At 41.7% G+C, this 17,068-nt stretch overlaps 1 protein-coding gene and 1 long non-coding RNA gene across 2 annotated transcripts in view; one reads left to right on the top strand and one right to left on the bottom strand.

Moving 5' to 3' along the window:
- LOC130095434 (multidrug and toxin extrusion protein 1-like) overlaps positions 1-17,068 on the bottom strand; it is a 92,029-nt gene that overhangs the window by 54,146 nt on the left and 20,815 nt on the right. The gene's annotated exons all lie outside the window — the stretch shown is intronic.
- On the top strand, positions 12,781-15,086 carry LOC130095445 (uncharacterized). Its single transcript, XR_008808111.1, has 5 exons — positions 12,781-12,990; positions 13,580-13,646; positions 13,825-13,922; positions 14,197-14,265; positions 14,745-15,086. It is a non-coding gene; the product is annotated as an uncharacterized LOC130095445 (long non-coding RNA).

The raw sequence follows: 17,068 nt of genomic DNA, 5'->3' as shown, positions 1-17,068 counted from the left end.
TAAACGTGGGATTATGAATTATATTGAGAACGTCGTACATAGAAAACATGCCGTAATGTACCCTGAGTGTTATCCTTAGACGCATTCATCGTGAAGCATGCAAGCGATTTGCAAAGATTAATATAAATATTAATATAAAGGTTGAAAAAACGTTACACTAACTTCAGTTCTTATGGAGGGTCAGTAGGAAACACGAATAGTTGGTACCGATCCTTTATTCAGGAGCAGCTTCTTAGCAAAACCAGCTTAATACTGACCCTCCTTTATAAAGCAGTCTGGTAGTGAGAAATGATTCGCGCAAACATGAGAGCATTGACGTTGCTCGTGGGGAATATTCCCTTCGAAAACAAAACTCAGCCACTGCGTCTTCAGCGGTTTGGATTTAGGAACATTAAAATGACTGCTGTGTTCGTTATTACACCCAAGAACAGAACACCACAATCGCTTAGACGCCATTCTGCTCATAGACAGTGCTCCAGCATATCAACAATGACCGCGCCGGTCCGCGCGGACTATGATTGACAGCTCGCTCACGAGCGAGGGCAGGTCTGTGTTGAAACGCTGCTGTCAATTAACAATCGTGGGAGGGGCGTCCGACCGTGTGACGTCACATGGTCGAACAGCTTGATTTGAGACGGGGGAAAACATATAAGGAGATAAAAAAAAACACTGGATGGATTTTTTATCATTATATGATGGTTGTGTACAGGCACTGCCAACACACATTTCAGTACAATCAACTTGTAAAAGTGCATGTACACACATTTCAGTACAATCAACTTGTATAAGTGCACTGGATGGATTATGACCCCTTTAATGCTTGTCTTATGTACAAGATTATACAGGGACTGACTTCTCCCCACTCAGTTTGTTACTACAAGAAGTTCACAATTGCTTATCATCGTACAAGAGGGCCAGCAAGAGGGGATTGTATCCCTTTTAGAAAAAGCAATTTCAGTCAGTCTGCATTTTCAGTTAGAGCTGCATCAGAATGGAATTCCATCCCAATTGCTATCAGATAATTTGATAGGCCTACATACAGCTCATTTAAAATTAATTTAAAGATATGGTTAATTAGTACACAGCTCTGTCAACACTGAAATTGAAATTGCATGTTGCTGGCATAAAAATGTCTGATGTTACTAGTGGCATTCTTACTGCTAGTCTGCGTTTTTATCGTTGTATGTATATCTGTTATCTGTGACCTTGTTGTTCTTTTTTTTTTTATGTTTTTTTTTTTTATGTATGTATTCATTATGAGCTACGTTGTACGTTATCTCTTTTATTTATTTAATTTAATTGTAGTAACAGTATGAGATGTCCATGAAAAGCATTTCAGTATAATGTTTGTGTTACTTCTAGCTCATTTTAATGCATGTATTCATAATGTATGACTTCATTTTAAAAGATTGTTAAATTAATTTTATAATTGTTTTTTAAGTTTTATAGGTTGACTATGTAACAACTGTCCAGGGACTACAGATGAAAAATAGTATCTTGGCTAATTCTGGCGCATTTGTATTTATGCTTATTAATGTGCATTGTCCCTGCTAAATTAAACTGTTTAAATAAAATAAATAAATTTACTTCATTACATTTACTTGAGTATTTTTTTTTTTTTTTTTTTTTTTTTTTAAGAGTAACATTAGATTTAAATGTGGGTACTTTTACTTAGTTTAACTGGAGTAGGCCTACCTTTCAAATGAAAAAAACGTCTCAGGTTACGTATGTAACCCTGGTTCCCTGAGAGGGAACGAGACGCTGCATTCGAGACGCGGTGGGAACGCTCTGCGTGATTGCGTCGTAAAGCCTCTGTACAATCAATCCAATAAGAGAGCAGGACGGGATGTGACGTCATAGACCAGGAAACTATAAAGCACCCCTGAAAGCAGACCGCGACAGCTTCTGAAAAAGTCCTGAAGCAAGTCGATCAGGGCATGCAGGAGGTATGGCAGGCGAACGCAGCGTCTCGTTCCCTCTCAGGGAACCAGGGTTACATACGTAACCTGAGACGTTCCCTTTCAAGCGAACTCGAGCTGCGTTCGAGACGCCGTGGGAACCCCATACCCACTACGCCATACTGAGAAATGCCAGCCGCATTACAAACGTCCTGAAGGGAAACACCCGAAATTAAAGCCCTTTGAGGCAGCCATACTCCTAGTAGAATGGGCGCGGACGTCCATAGGTGAGGACCGTCCGACCATCTTATAAGCAATGGAGATAGTCTCAACTATCCATTTGCTCATCACTTGTCTCGATGCAGGGCAACCTTTCTTGGTTGAACCAAAGCAGACAAACAACTGCTCTGATCTACGCCACAGGGCAGCTCTGTGCACGTAAGCATCCAATGCCCGAACTGGACATAGCAGATTGAGACTTTCCTGATCTGGGGTACAAAAAGGTGGAGGACAGAAGGCCTGCAGCACAATAGGACCCATCACATTAGTAGGGACCTTAGGAATGTAACCCGGCCTAGGGTGTAGAAATGCCTTAACTATACCAGGTGCAAATTCCAGACATGAAGGAGCAACCGACAGAGCTTGTAAATCTCCCATTCTCCTCGGCTGAGTCTGCTCGGACTTAATAAAAGTTCTACGTCCGGCAGTCTCAGAAACGTTTTCAAATCGTCGAGGAAGGAACCTTTGGAACGCAGCCGACTGCTTTTTTGCATCTTGAAACCTATCGACGACACAGTTGATAGCGTCGCCGAATAAACTGGAAGGCGAAAGCGGAGCGTCCAACAGAACAGACCTATCCTTATCTTTGATATCTGACAGATTTAGGAGCTCCACCACCTCGGGGTGAAGTCTCCACTCCCCGGGCCTCAGCCCCTGTCTTGACAGGATATCTGCCCCTACATTCAGACACCCTGGGATGTATACTGCCCTGAGCGACAGCAACTTCCCCTGGGCCCATAGGAGGATCTGTTGAGCCAACTTGCACAATAATCGGGACCTCAGACCCCCCTGATGGTTGATGTAAAAGACCACCGATGTGTTGTCCGTGCGGACAAGCACATGGCGGCCTCTCAGGTCTGGCAGGAAGTACTTGAGAGCCCGAAATACTGCCATCATCTCTAGTTGGTTTATATGCCAAGACTGCTGATGGTCCTGCCATAGACCTGTCGCCGAGCGGCCACTCATGACCGCCCCCCAGCCTGTAAGGGAAGCACCCGTCGATAGTGTGACGCGTCGACAAGGAACTCCCAAAACTGGGCCCTGGGCGAGGAACCAAGGTTTCTTCCACATGACCAAGGCACGTAGGCATTGCCGCGTGACCTTGATCGTGCGAAACGGATTTCCCGTCGGAGAAAACCCCTTGGTTCTGAGCCACCACTGCAGGGGTCCCATGTACAGAAGGCCAAGAGTGATAACGTTGGACGCAGCTGCCATGAGGCCCAGCAGTCTCTGAAACTGTTTCACAGTGAGTGACTGGCCTAGTTTCACATTCTTTACTGCTGTGAGAATTGCAGAAATACGTGCTGGAGACAATCGTGCTTGCATAGTTGTCGAATCCCACACTACCCCTAGAAAAGTGGTCCTCTGTGCTGGGAGGAGCACACTCTTCTTGGTGTTTAGCCGTAACCCCAACTTCTTTATGTGTGACAGAACGACATCTCGATGCCAAACCGCCAACTGCTCGGACTGAGCTAGAATCAACCTAATCGTCGATATAATTTAATACGCGGATGCCCTGGAGTCTGAGAGGAGCCAGTGCTGCATCCACGCATTTCGTAAAAGTGCGGGGTGATAGACCTAGGCCAAATGGAAGAACCCGATATTGGTACGCTTCGCCCCCGAAAGCGAACCTCAGGAACCTCCTGTGATGAGGATGGATGGATATATGAAAATAAGCATCCTTCAAGTCTACTGTGACAAACCAGTCCTCGGACTGAATCTGTGATACGATCTGTTTGAGTGTAAGCATCTTGAACTTGAGTTTCTGGACTCTGCCGTTTAGCTGACGCAGATCTAGAAAAGGACGCAACCCCCCATCCTTCTTGGGAACGATGAAGTATCGGCTGTAAAACCCTGACTCTCTGCTGGTAGGAGGAACCCTTTCTATAGCCCCTTTTTGCAGAAGCGTCAGCACTTCCTGCTCCATAACCCGATCCTGCTCGGGGACCACCACCGTGGGGAGGACCCCGAGAAATCTGGGCGGACAAGAACTGAACTGAATTCTGTAACCCTTTTCTATCACATGCAGGACCCACTGAGAAATATCTGGCAGTAGTTTCCACGCTGCCATGAATTCCACTAAGGGAACCAGTCTCTCGAGACTGGCCTCGGGATTTGGTTGAACGGACACTTCGGCGCCCTGAAGCGGCGAACCGGCAGGGAACAACGGAACTGACCATTCTACGGCCCTCCTCGGAGGACCGTAAGGGGACGCTGACACCTCGATGCCCTGAAATGGCGAACCGGCAGGGAACAACCGATGTGGCAGCGCTGAGATACCCCTCAGAGTATCGCCCCCCTAGAGGGCGCCGAGGAGGAACGATTTCTCGAAACCGTCCCTCCCCGGAGGGGACCACCCTCAGAAGTCTGACCCCTTGCGAGTCAGGACTTCTTCTTAGTCCAGACTTTTTTAGAGATGACAGTCCTCAGATCTTGCCTACCCCTAGCTGGCCTGGACTGCGACCGCCACCCAGGTTCCCCAGATTGTGGAGGAGCCCGGGCGGCGACGCTTTTTTTTTGGCGCACTCTGCGCTGTGAGGAGCTGGTACTCGGCTGAGGCTGCTCGGACTTAATAAAAGTTCTACGTCCGGCAGTCTCAGAAACGTTTTCAAATCGTCGAGGAAGGAACCTTTGGAACGCAGCCGACTGCTTTTTTGCATCTTGAAACCTATCGACGACACAGTTGATAGCGTCGCCGAATAAACTGGAAGGCGAAAGCGGAGCGTCCAACAGAACAGACCTATCCTTATCTTTGATATCTGACAGATTTAACCATAGGTGGCGCTCCGTGGCCACCAGGGCTGCCATAGAACGGCCCACTGACTTGGCCGTCTCCTTAGTGGCCCGGAGCGATAGGTCTGTTGCACAACGTAATTCTCGAATTACATCTGCACTCACTTCCTCACGATCATCAATATCTTTCAGCAGATCAGCCTGGTACACCTGCAGGATAGACATAGGCCCTGTCCCATTTCTCCCCCCTTAAAACTTCCACTTGGTTTTGAGTGCCCTCGAAAGTAAAGTCCCCTCAACGAGGGAAGTGGAGTTGAAGATCTTTCCCTATGAAATGGGACACCACTATATGCAAATTAGCGCGGCAATCCTCAATACGTCACGCGCAGCGTCAAAGTGTCTACTACTTCTACTACTATTTTCATTCATAAAATTGCCGGTTCCAGTTGTTGTGTTGCCTGTTGTGTGGGCTGTTTTCGTTTATCTACATCTGATGAATCAACAGAGAAGACATGTGGAATATAGAAGACGCATTTCCGGTAATTTTGCCATATATTTGTTTGTATCTGATCGTTTAGAAGCGCACACAAAACCCAAAGTTTGCTTGTAACGTTAGTTGCAATCCATTTCCGAACGCGCGCGCGCCGCCATGGGAACCGGGTTTTTACCACCAACGTCCCGCAATTTAGAAACCGCAGACACTGCACTTTACAACAATCACCGATTGTGCTCAGTGCTGATTCTGACGTTAGGTTTGGGTTTAGAGAGAAATGACAGCACGCTGTGAAGGGAAGATGATGCGCTAGACGAACGCGGCTAGTTTTGAATAATTTTACCTCACATATCTTCTTTTTATAATCCTTGGAAGCCAAAATCGAAAATAAAATTAGATTAACTAACTTACCCAGATCAGATGTATATTTGATTTGCTTTTGAAGCACTCGGCAGATATCATATGAACATCGTCAGATAGCTTCGTGAAATATTTTCTAACATTAGTGTTGAAAACTCAACAGTCCATTGGATGGGCATCAAACTAACATATTCCAACATATTTCGACATTTTAACATGCGTATTTGCGAAAATATACTTAAAATAAAATTGTTCCTTTCCAGCGGTGTCCGCCATCTTAGTTGAAAAATTTGACCGGCTCGCTGAGTTCGCAAGGTATCCTGGGTAATTTCATCTTCCACTTCGTTTTAAGCCTGCATCGGACCACACTATGTTTTGAGGGTTGATTTTAAGGGGAGAATAGCACTCCCCCTTGCTCTTTGGAGTATTGGGACACCCTACCCCTACACGAGAACGCGCAAAAACAAGGGTTAGGGCAGAAATCTAGGGTAAGGGGAGGTATTGGGACGCAGCCTTAGTGTGCAGGCATGACGCAGCCTGACCTGCTGCCGAGTACGCTTTACCCACCAGAGATGATGTAGACTTTAGAGGTCTGGTGGGTAACGTCGGGGCTTTTAATGATGACGCTGACTCGGGAGAGATAGCTCGCGAGCGTCTCTTCAGCCCGAGGCACCGTCACATAACCATAATAAGCAGCACCTAACACATTGCTATAGTTAGATGTATGGGGATTAAATACTCTGAATGAAGCCGGTCTATTCCACGATCTCGACACCTCAGTGTGGAGATCAGGAAAGAACGGTAGTCCCCGACGTGGAGGTAGTGTTCTAGATTGTAGAAATCTTTCATCTAACAAACTCTTTTTAGTAACACTCTCAGATTCATCGGCTGGCCAATCGATCTTTAATCTAGCTACAGCACGAGATAATACCTCCAAAAGCTCCTCATCACCGGAGGTATGAGCTGGCGAAGACTCATAATCCCCCATGTCAACACTAGCGACATCCAGTTCCTCAGAACTGGATAGTCTCAGCATTGGTGCCTCGACCTGGGAAGGAGAAGCCGCAGCGCGGGCTCCTTCCTGGGCAGAGGCACTGGATCCAGTAGGTAAGGGCTGAGAAGCCGCACCTCGGGGACTGCAAACCGAACCGTCCTCCTCAAAGAACGCCCGGCGGGAGCAGAGCGTTCTCATAGATAGCTTCTCACAATGCTCACAGTCAGCTCCCTCGAGAACTGACTGGGCATGCTCCACTCCCAAACAAGCCACACAAAGCTGATGTGTGTCCCCACCCGTGAGAAAACGAGGGCAAGGAACAACACAACGCTTAAACTCTTGTTTCGCCATAATAATGATATATATAGTGTGCTTGACAGACAACAATAAATGGACAAAGACAGAGTACAGAGATCGCTTGCTGAAGGCAACAGAAGCTGTTGCGGTCTGCTTTCAGGGGTGCTTTATAGTTTCCTGGTCTATGACGTCACATGACGTCCTGCTCTCTCATTGGACTGATTGTACAGAGGCTTCACGACGCAATCACGCAGAGCGTTCCAACCGCGTCTCGAACGCAGCGTCTCGTTCCCCTGAAAGGGAACTGTACTTTTACCTTGTTATGTTGGGCGACGTTCCTCTCGTTATTTAATTTTAATGTAATATGTTGTTTAAATGCGCAGTTTATTCCAAGCGCGCTGTATCTTTTTTCTGGGCATGAGCGATGCTCAATTCACAAAATGAATCACTCTTTTGAGTCGATTTCAACAGGAAGATTTAAGAACATCATGAGCGTTGGATGAAGTGGCCGTGTTCAGCTGTCATGAGCGTGAGCACATGTGAAGAGTTTTAACTCTTTCTTCTCTGTGTCAATATTTCCCTTTACATGCATTTGAATGCAACACTCTGCAGATTTACTTTATTTCGACATTGATTAATAATCCAAATGTAGTTGTATAAGTTACTATTATACAAACCAAAGGACAGGCAATGATTTGTGGGCTACAGATGGCAGAAATAATGCTAGTCTCTTCTGTTTTTGTGGTAAAGATAGCCTAAATGATAATAGTAATTTAAATAAAAACAAAATCTAAATAATATGATAGATAGATAGATAGATAGATAGATAGATAGATAGATAGATAGATAGATAGATAGATGGGCCTATGATACTTGTAGCCTACTTGAACAGTTTTTGAATACTACCCACCTCTGCACCTCAGGTACCATCACCATTTGGTGAGTTTAAGTGAACACTATATTGCCATATAAATAGTCTCTTGAGCCATATACTGCCTTGGGATAATTATATGCATTGTATGTGTCTTGTGAACTAGTCATTCAGTTTTTGACCAATAGTGATTTGGCATGTCAAATCCAACACCCGGTGGGCCCTTGTGTGTGTGTGTGTGTGTGTGTGTGTGTGTTTGCATTTGTGGAGTGGGTCTGGTGGTGCGAAGGTCAGCTGTCTTTTCTGGTTGTCACTATATTTTTTATCGCCTCCTTTAGAGGGTGTGGTTGTCAGGTAGGGGAGTGGGGCCCATGAGCTTCGGTGCCCAGGGGTCCCTGGGGGTACTAATCCGGCTCTGCCCAGGTGATAAAGACGTCGTATTAAATGTATTCAAAATATACTTGAAATTCAAGTAGTATGTTTATAATACATTTGAATTTCCAACATGCTTATTTGAAGTGCATTAAAAATATATAGAAATGCATTTTTTATATATTTCTAAAAAGTACAATTGGTAATACATACTTAGTTGCACTTTTAAGAAAAATGCTTAAAACAAGCATACTTTTAATATATTTCTAAAAAGTGTACTATAAATACTTTGATAATAAATATATGCTTAGTTACACTTTTAAGAAATATGCTAAACACAAGCATACTTATAGTATACTTTTTAAAAAATATATTAAAGTACTTTGGTAATAAATATATGCTTAGTTACACTTTTAAGAAATATGCTAAACACAAACATACTTTTAGTGAAGTTGTAGTGTATTTACAGAAAACTTAAGTTACTCTTACTTTGTGTAAGAACATAGCAAAATGATTTTAGTGGGTTTAAATTATGTGTACTTTATAAACGCTTAGGCCTACAGCAATATATTTTAAATATTTATGTATTTCTCATTTTAATATTTTGAGAAACATTTTTTACATTTACAATGTACCAAAACTTAGAATGTATTATAAACATTTGTCAACTATTGTTAAGCACCGCAACAAGCATACTTAAAATTAATATGTTGTTCACTTTTGTCCATTATACGTTTGTACTACTGAAATTCCCACAAGAATTTTGTTGAACGGCTCTGATTGGTTCTTATGATAATGAGATCGCCTGGCACCTCAGAGCTTCCATTTATCAGATATGCTGTGCGTGCGTATGTTACTTGAATGTGATTAGATTTAGAAGTATCAAGGTATCAGTTAAGTGAAGGGTCAACTGGGAGAATAAAAGGGTCAACTGGGAGAAGAGCAAACTTTGGCATATGGGGCATATGGCATCCGCAGCCACCGCTACGCCACACGTCTGCTTCATATGAGACCGTTTAGCTCTGGCTTCGCAATCGAGTCCCGAGGTGGGCATGGCAACAAGGCACGCTACGCTCCGAGTACCAGTAACTCCGACCTGCCGTCAGACCTTCACCCCGTGGTCGAACCTCAGTTTTCTACGGGCCGGAGTGCCCTTAGAACCGGTTTCCAGGCATGTTGTTTTCTCAACAGATGCCTCCGCCACAGGCTTGGGTGCCATGTGCAATGGACATACCGCCGTGGGCTCCTGGACAGGACCCCAGCGCCTTTGGCACGTCAATTGCCTCGAGTTACTGGCAGTACACCTTGCTCTGCACTGCTTCCTTGCGTTGCTCAAGAACCAACACGTACTAGTCCGCTCAGACAATACCGCAACAGTAGCGTACATCAACCAACAAGGTGGTCTACGCTCTTTGCTGTATGTCGCATATCGCCCGCTACCTCCTCCTATGGAGTCAGAAGCATCTGAGGTCGCTTCGAGCCATTTATATTACGGGAATCCTGAATTCTGCAGCCGATGAGGTCTCATGGTTTCAGCCTCTTCCTGGAGAATGGCGACTCCATCCCCAGTCGGTTCAGCTGATTTGGGAACAGTTTGGCGACGCACAGATAGATCGGTTTGCCTCCCGCGACTCTTCCAACTGCAGACTGTTTATTCCCTGACCGAGGGAACGCTCGGCACAGATGCACTGGCGCACAGCTGGCCGTGGGGCCTCCGCAAGTATGCGTTTCCCCCAGTGAACCTTCTCGCACAGACCCGGTGCAAGATCAGGGAGGACGAGGAGCAGGTAACTTTGGTTGCGCCTCATTGGCCAACCCGGACCTGGTTCTCCAAACTAGTACTCCTCACGACAGCACCTCCCTGGCCAATTTCTCAGAGACGGGTCACCCTCTGGCACCCTCGTCTTCACGTGTGGTCCCTGGACGGGACGAGATAGGTTTGAGTACCCTACCAAAGGTGATAGCTGGCTACTATCACTTCTGGCAGAGCACTGTCCACTCGACAGGCCTATGCTTTGAAGTGGAAATGGAACCTCTTCGTCACCTGGTGCTCTTCTCGCCGAGAAGACCCCAGAAAATGCCCGTTCAACGTTGTGCTTTCCAAGAAGGGTTGGAGTTGCAAAACTGGAAGTCCAAGAACTGTATACATATCAATCACTGGACAAATCTTCTAATAGAGTACATCACATTAGAAAAAATAACATACACTAACAAGAATATTATATCTACATTTCTTGATATCTGGAAACCATTCCTAACTTATCTTCATATAAATCAATAACCTGGAACCGGACCAACGCATTCTCCAAACTACACGTTTATAGACAAATAATGAATAATCTCTGAGTATTACTGTACAAGTACTATAATTATTCAGTATAGATGTCCTTTATATATATATATATATAATATATATATGTAGGTACATGTATCTATTTGTATGTATGTATGTGTATGTATATTTGTATATATGTGTAGATGTATGCATGCGTGTGTATATGTATGTGTGTGTGTATGTATGTATACCTGTATATGTTCGATAAGTTGTACTTTTATTTTATTTCTGCATACTATTGCTATTTTTATTTTTATTAAAGATGGTGGTAGTAGGGATGATGATATTGACATTATTATTATTATTATTATTATAGAATGATTAGTCTTCCCTTCCTCCCTCGTTCTATATAAATGACAATTCAGAAAATATTACGTATAAATATGTATAAAATTTTGTTCAAAACATAAATGGTCTGGGTCGGGCGTCTGTTCTAGGTGCTGGTGGTGGGTACAACTGGCATATCCTGTTGGCATAATCATTACAGACTTAGTGATTGGACTGACTGGCCCCTCCCTTTCACTGCCTCTGGCCAGATCCCTCCCTCATGTTAAAGAATAATATTGATTTGATACCTGGGTTGGATGTGGTGTCTCTGGCTGGGGAGCTAACCAGTGCACACCTTGCTCAAAGCCATGAAAAAAAAAAAAAAAAAAAAAAAAGGGGGCAAGAGGGCCAACCACCCATAACATTTGGTTATGTCAGGTCACAAACAAACTAAGGGAGCTTGGTTTGGAGGTGCCTGTTATGGTGCCCCGGCGCACTTTTTAGAGGAAACCTCAATGGAGCCTTAAAACATAACTACGGGGGTTGGGTGTCGCTGGCGGCGGTGAGGGGGAATCGGATTATTGAATAGAGGAGAGGTGTCGGTGTTTGTGTGGGTAGGGGGGTGGGGATGTCTGTTGGTTGTGCTCACTGGCAGCTGTGGATCAGCCCCCTGACCTAGAGTTTAGAGCAGGTACGGTGACATCTTTTTGACTGACCTAAATGTATTGTTATTAGTACTATTGTTACTATTATTATAGATTTCTAGAGCTAATGCTCCTATTATTGTCATGAATTATCATTATAAATATTATCATTGATACTATCACCACTAATATTAATATATTGCTGTTGTTGTTGTGATTGTTGGGATAATTAATACTTCACTAAAACTATACTGATACCACCGGACTGTCCCTATCCATACTTGCATCACAGAAAGGATCTCATGTCCCTACATACACCACTTTATCGATGACTGTACTGGGCTGTTTTGTATTTTGTTGTTTTTGTTTTGTTTTTGTGCTTTTTCTCTCTTATGTATTGTATATGTGTCTCACTACCTTGTATGTATTATTCCTTTGTTAATTTGCAATAAAAAAAAAAAAAAAAAAAAAAAAAAACAAAAAAAAAACAAAAAAAACAAGAAGGGTTGGAGTGAAGGCTGTCTCCCTCCACCCTCAAAGTGTATGTTGCCGCTATCGCCACACATCATGACGCAGTTGAAGGTACCCAGCTGGCATATGACCGACCTTCAACGTTGAAATATGGTTGAAATAATGTCAGTTGTTGTTTCAACGTTGAAACAACGTTGATATAACGTTTAATGCTAAATGGTTGAAAAATGTTAACAAAACACTTCTAAATCAACGTTGAAATTTTTACAAGATCTGTACGTTGAAACAACGTAATGTTTTCAACAACATACAACAGAAATATCTGCCTTATAAAGTATTATTATGATCATTATTAGCATTTAATGATATTCTGATAATACAGCCTTTCAATGAATATGTTAAAATATAATTATTATCATCAAGACAACTCTCCAATAATTTCAACCTCAAGAGTGCAGCAGAAACTTTTTGCTTTATGTCATTTTGTGTGGATTTACAATACTTTGTGCTTACCTAACAGTTTACCATGCATTATTAATTTTTTTTATTCATACACTGTCATGAAAACACCATTTGACCAATTAATTAAATAAATACAGACTGCAAATAAAACTAAATACACTATACACATTTCACTACGTTGCCACGCTGAAACTACTGTTATTGGTTGTTTCACTGGTTTACTTTGATCATGATTGGTTAATCTTTCTGTCTTCCAGGAAACTAGCCAATGACAATATTCGCGCCTATTTTAAGTTTGAAAATAAGTCCGTTACTGTTTGAGTCGGTGTGTGAGGTGAGCAGCTGCTGATTATTACCCGGTCGGACACGGATTATTTTATAAATTCTTGTTAAATTCTTATTTTGAGCGAATGTGAGTTGTGATATGTCAATGAAGGACAAAACTTGAAATGTGAACAGAGGAAGGGGTTGTAACGTTACGTGGTCTGTAAAAATACTGGCGATATCACTTCAGGTGAGAACACATTTTTCATTCTTTAACAGTCTAACGTTAACGTTAAACGTTATGTTCCTGTCCTTAATGTATGTACGTTACCACAGTTTCATTTTAGATAAATAAATATGTTAACAAATATCAATACATGTTTAAAAGGTATTAACGTTACATTGAAATCTGTTGAATAGAGTGTAAATTTAGTTTGTGGGTAACGTTAGATTAAATAATGCTATAAGCAGATAATCACCCGTTAATGAAGATCATTATCTTCTTTTTTTTTTACTGTCTGTACACAATAGTTTTACAAACTGGTAACGGACATGGGCCTAATGCAGCCTGCAAATAAGTTACCTCTGTGAGTGTTTTTGTACTGCTTTAGTGAAGCGCGCTAGAGATATTATTAGCACTTATTCATGTATCTTAACGTTACCATCTGACACTGCTGTGTGTTGTTGTTGGTGGTTTGTGTTAGCTCAAACGCATGAGAGGTAATTAGTCTCGGAATGAATAAAGTGATAAAATCGTAATTTATTCGTTAGAACTAGAAGTACATAACCTCTTCGAACACTGATAACTGCCAATGATTATATTTGTTTACATTTTTTAGGTCAAGCATTGGAATAAGATTTTTTTGGGGGGAGAACACCCAAATAGAGACAAATCCACCAACTACAGTAAGTTGTTTTTGTTTTGTTTTGTTTGTTTGTTAATTTTACCCACTCTTTCGAAAACCTACACTGGAATTAATATAAAGTATTAAGTATGATTCTCATCATCAAAGTAAGACATTTACTGATAGAAAGTCTGAGTAACTTTTTGTACTTTTGTCTTTCTTCCTCTGAAGTGGCGCAGTGAAAGGTCATGTCACCTTCATCAGTCCTTTATTTAATTCACTGGAAAACATTAAGGGAAAGACCCTCAGACATGTCATAACAGGATAAAGGCTGCAGGTAACATTATATTATGGCTTGATTTTGGTGTACCAATTGGCTTTTTTGTGTGCTTCCCTTTCTATGATACACATTTTTCTGATGGGATTGCCATGCTTTAAGTGTACGTTTACATTTTAATCATGTAATAACTAACAGTCTCAAAGATGACAGTACTCTGTTCATGTTGTGTGAATGTGTTATAATGGCAAACGTTTGTAGTATTAAATACATTTTAAGATTGTTTATGGAATGGTAAAAAAAAAAGTGAATCATTTCTTGTTTCCCCTTCCAGACTCACCAAGGATCCAGATGATTCCTGGCAATTTGGTGGAGGATTTTTCTTCAGCTGCTGTCACTTCTGGTGGATTCATTGACCTTTTGTGATATGATTTGATTTTACTCAATTTAATAAAAATGTACACTACCATTCAAAAGTTTGGGGTCAATATGATTTTTTTTTTTTTAAGAAATTAGAAATACTTTTCTTCAGAAAGGATGCATTAAATTGATCAAAAGTGACAGTAAAGACATTTATAATAATGCAAAATATATATTTTTAAATTAAATGCTTTTCTCTTGAACTTTCAACGAATCCTGAAAAAATGAATCACAGTTTAATATTAAGCAGCAATCAATTCCACCTTGGGGCTCTGAAGAACTGCTTGTGAATAATGGTTGATATTGTAAATTTACATCTGAATACATAAGATATGTGTTTTAGAATGGATAGTGTTGTATACTTTGTTTTCAACTCGACTGTAATTGAACAGTAAAGTGAAAATCTTGTACATTATTTTGTAATCAGTTTTAACTGTTTTTGCTTTTATTTATAGGCTACAGGATCGTACAGAGAGCGGACAAGAAGTGAAGAGGGAACGAGAGGAAGCGTTGGCATCGAAACGGACCGCGAGCTGGGACTCTGCTAGAGCAATGCACAAGGCTGTCGCATTTTATTGAGATGCTAAGCTTTTTCTACTGTTACTGTACATTTTAAATATTAAATGTATTTCATCTAAGTTTTACTGTAATTGAACAAAAACTGTCTTTTAAATATTCCATTCAGATTTGTACTTTACTTTAACATTACGTTGAAAACACTGCAAGTTAAAGTTTGAGATGTAGAAAGTATTTTTAGACTTTTTTGTTTTGTTTTCCAAAATAAAACTTGTTTTACAATCTTGAGCATGTGCTAACTCTTTATTAAATGTGTTTGTAATTAAGCCATTGCTGTCAGTCATTTGACATTAAACAATTTTTTAGTGTAGGCTACAGTATGTACAGTTAATCACTAAATCAGTTAGCACTGGCATGATCGTGTTCCAAATTCAAACTACATTGTAATTGAATGTACAATTGTATTCTCCCATGTTGAAAGGTAAGACAGTGAAAAAATGTCATGATAGCAACGTTGATTCAATTTGAAAAATCGAAGCATAATTCAACGTTAGTTCAACTTCGATATACAACCTTTATTCACCCATATTGAAAGAAGAGACCGTGAAACAACGTCGCGACATCAACGGTGAAACAACATAATGATGTCAACGGTGAAACAACGTCGCAAAATCAACGTTGATTCGATTTGCAAAATCAAAACATAATTCAATGTTGATTCAACTTTGGTCCCTGACGTTGATTCACTGGTGAATCAACGTTAAAATGCCAGCTGGGTAAGTCCTTGGGGAAGAATGACCTGGTCATCAGGTTCCTGAGGGGAGCCACGAGATTAAATTCACCTCGCTCTCCCCTCGTACCCTCTTGGGACCTTGCAGTTGTCTTATCTGCCCAGTAGAGAGCTCCCTTTGAGCCTTTGCAATCAGCCGAGCTTAAGATCCTGTCCATGAAGACAGCGCTCCTGGTTGCTTTGGCCTCCATCAAGAGGGTAGGGGACCTGCAGGCATTTTCGGTTGACGAAGCGACAGGGAGCTCAGACTTACGCAGGGCACTGGAAGACAGCCGAGGTGGCGGGATTAGACTGGGAACCCTATTCGTCGTCACGGCATAACTCGTAGTGACTACGAAAGGGAATGTCTCGGTTACGTATGTAACCCTCGCATAGCGTAACTCGTTCCCTGAGTTACGTCTCCCTGCTGTACCGCGGGAATCGTCTGAGTTCAGTCTCGGCTCCTCAGCGAAGAAACATATCTGCATGTTGCCAGCGTCCTTCCTTTTATACCCACGAGGTGGGGCGGAGTTACGCTATGCAGATTCCGCAGACCCATGGCATTTTCTTGCCATTGGCTCATTTTATATTCTCGAAGTTAAGCGAAACCCCATTCGTTGTCATGACGTAATGGGATCACGCTTAGGGAGCCTGCCATCTTCAAGTACTGTTAAAACGAGCCAATGCACATTGGCGTGCAAGATCTGCATCTCACACTCCGCCCCGCGGCCCGGGTATAAATACGGAAGTGGGTGCACGCACCAGTTGTCTTTCGCTTCTGAGCCGATCGATCTTCATGTACGCAACGTGCTCATGGTGTTTTCAGCATCTCACAAACAATATGAGGACATGAATACATGAACATTTCCAGAGAGAACACCTAATGAGCATTTTCATATTTTTATTTGAGTAAAACCATTGTCAAATACACTCTGAAACAGGACTTCACAACCCGTCAAAATAAAAGTTCGGTTTAACTAGAAGTAATTATGACAGATATATATTACTATTGTAGGCCTACAATAGAATGTACTTCTTATAATAATATTAACAACAACAATAGTAATACTACAATTTATCTAAACATTATTTTAGGAATATATATTGTTTGTCCATGGTTTAATTGAGTAAATCTGTTTTGCAGCACTTTGCCAAAAAATAAAAGGATAAAATGTTTGCTAAACTTTTATTTGATTACCACCGTTTTTGAGAACAAATGTTTCTTTTATTTAACTGTCATTTTAACTGATGATAATAATAACCATAATTTAATAATACAGTTTGTATAAACCGTGATATTTTCTGAGACGGTTATCATACTCTGAAACTCTCATACCGTTACAACCCTACATGGGAGAGTCCCCCACCCCCGCTGTTAAACAAGTAACTCAGCTACTTTTACTATGAGTAAATTTTAAATTAGCTACTTTTTACTTTTACTTGAGTAGATTTTTAGACCTGTACTTTTACTTGTACTTAAGTACAATTTTATTGAAGTAAT

Source organism: Rhinichthys klamathensis, unplaced genomic scaffold, assembly GCF_029890125.1.
Source record: "Rhinichthys klamathensis goyatoka isolate OS25496 unplaced genomic scaffold, OSU_Roscu_1.1 h1tg000191l_1, whole genome shotgun sequence".
Classification (NCBI taxonomy): Eukaryota; Metazoa; Chordata; class Actinopteri; order Cypriniformes; family Leuciscidae; genus Rhinichthys; species Rhinichthys klamathensis.
Note: the sequence above shows the minus strand (reverse complement) of the source record. Positions and strands in the feature narration are given on the sequence as shown.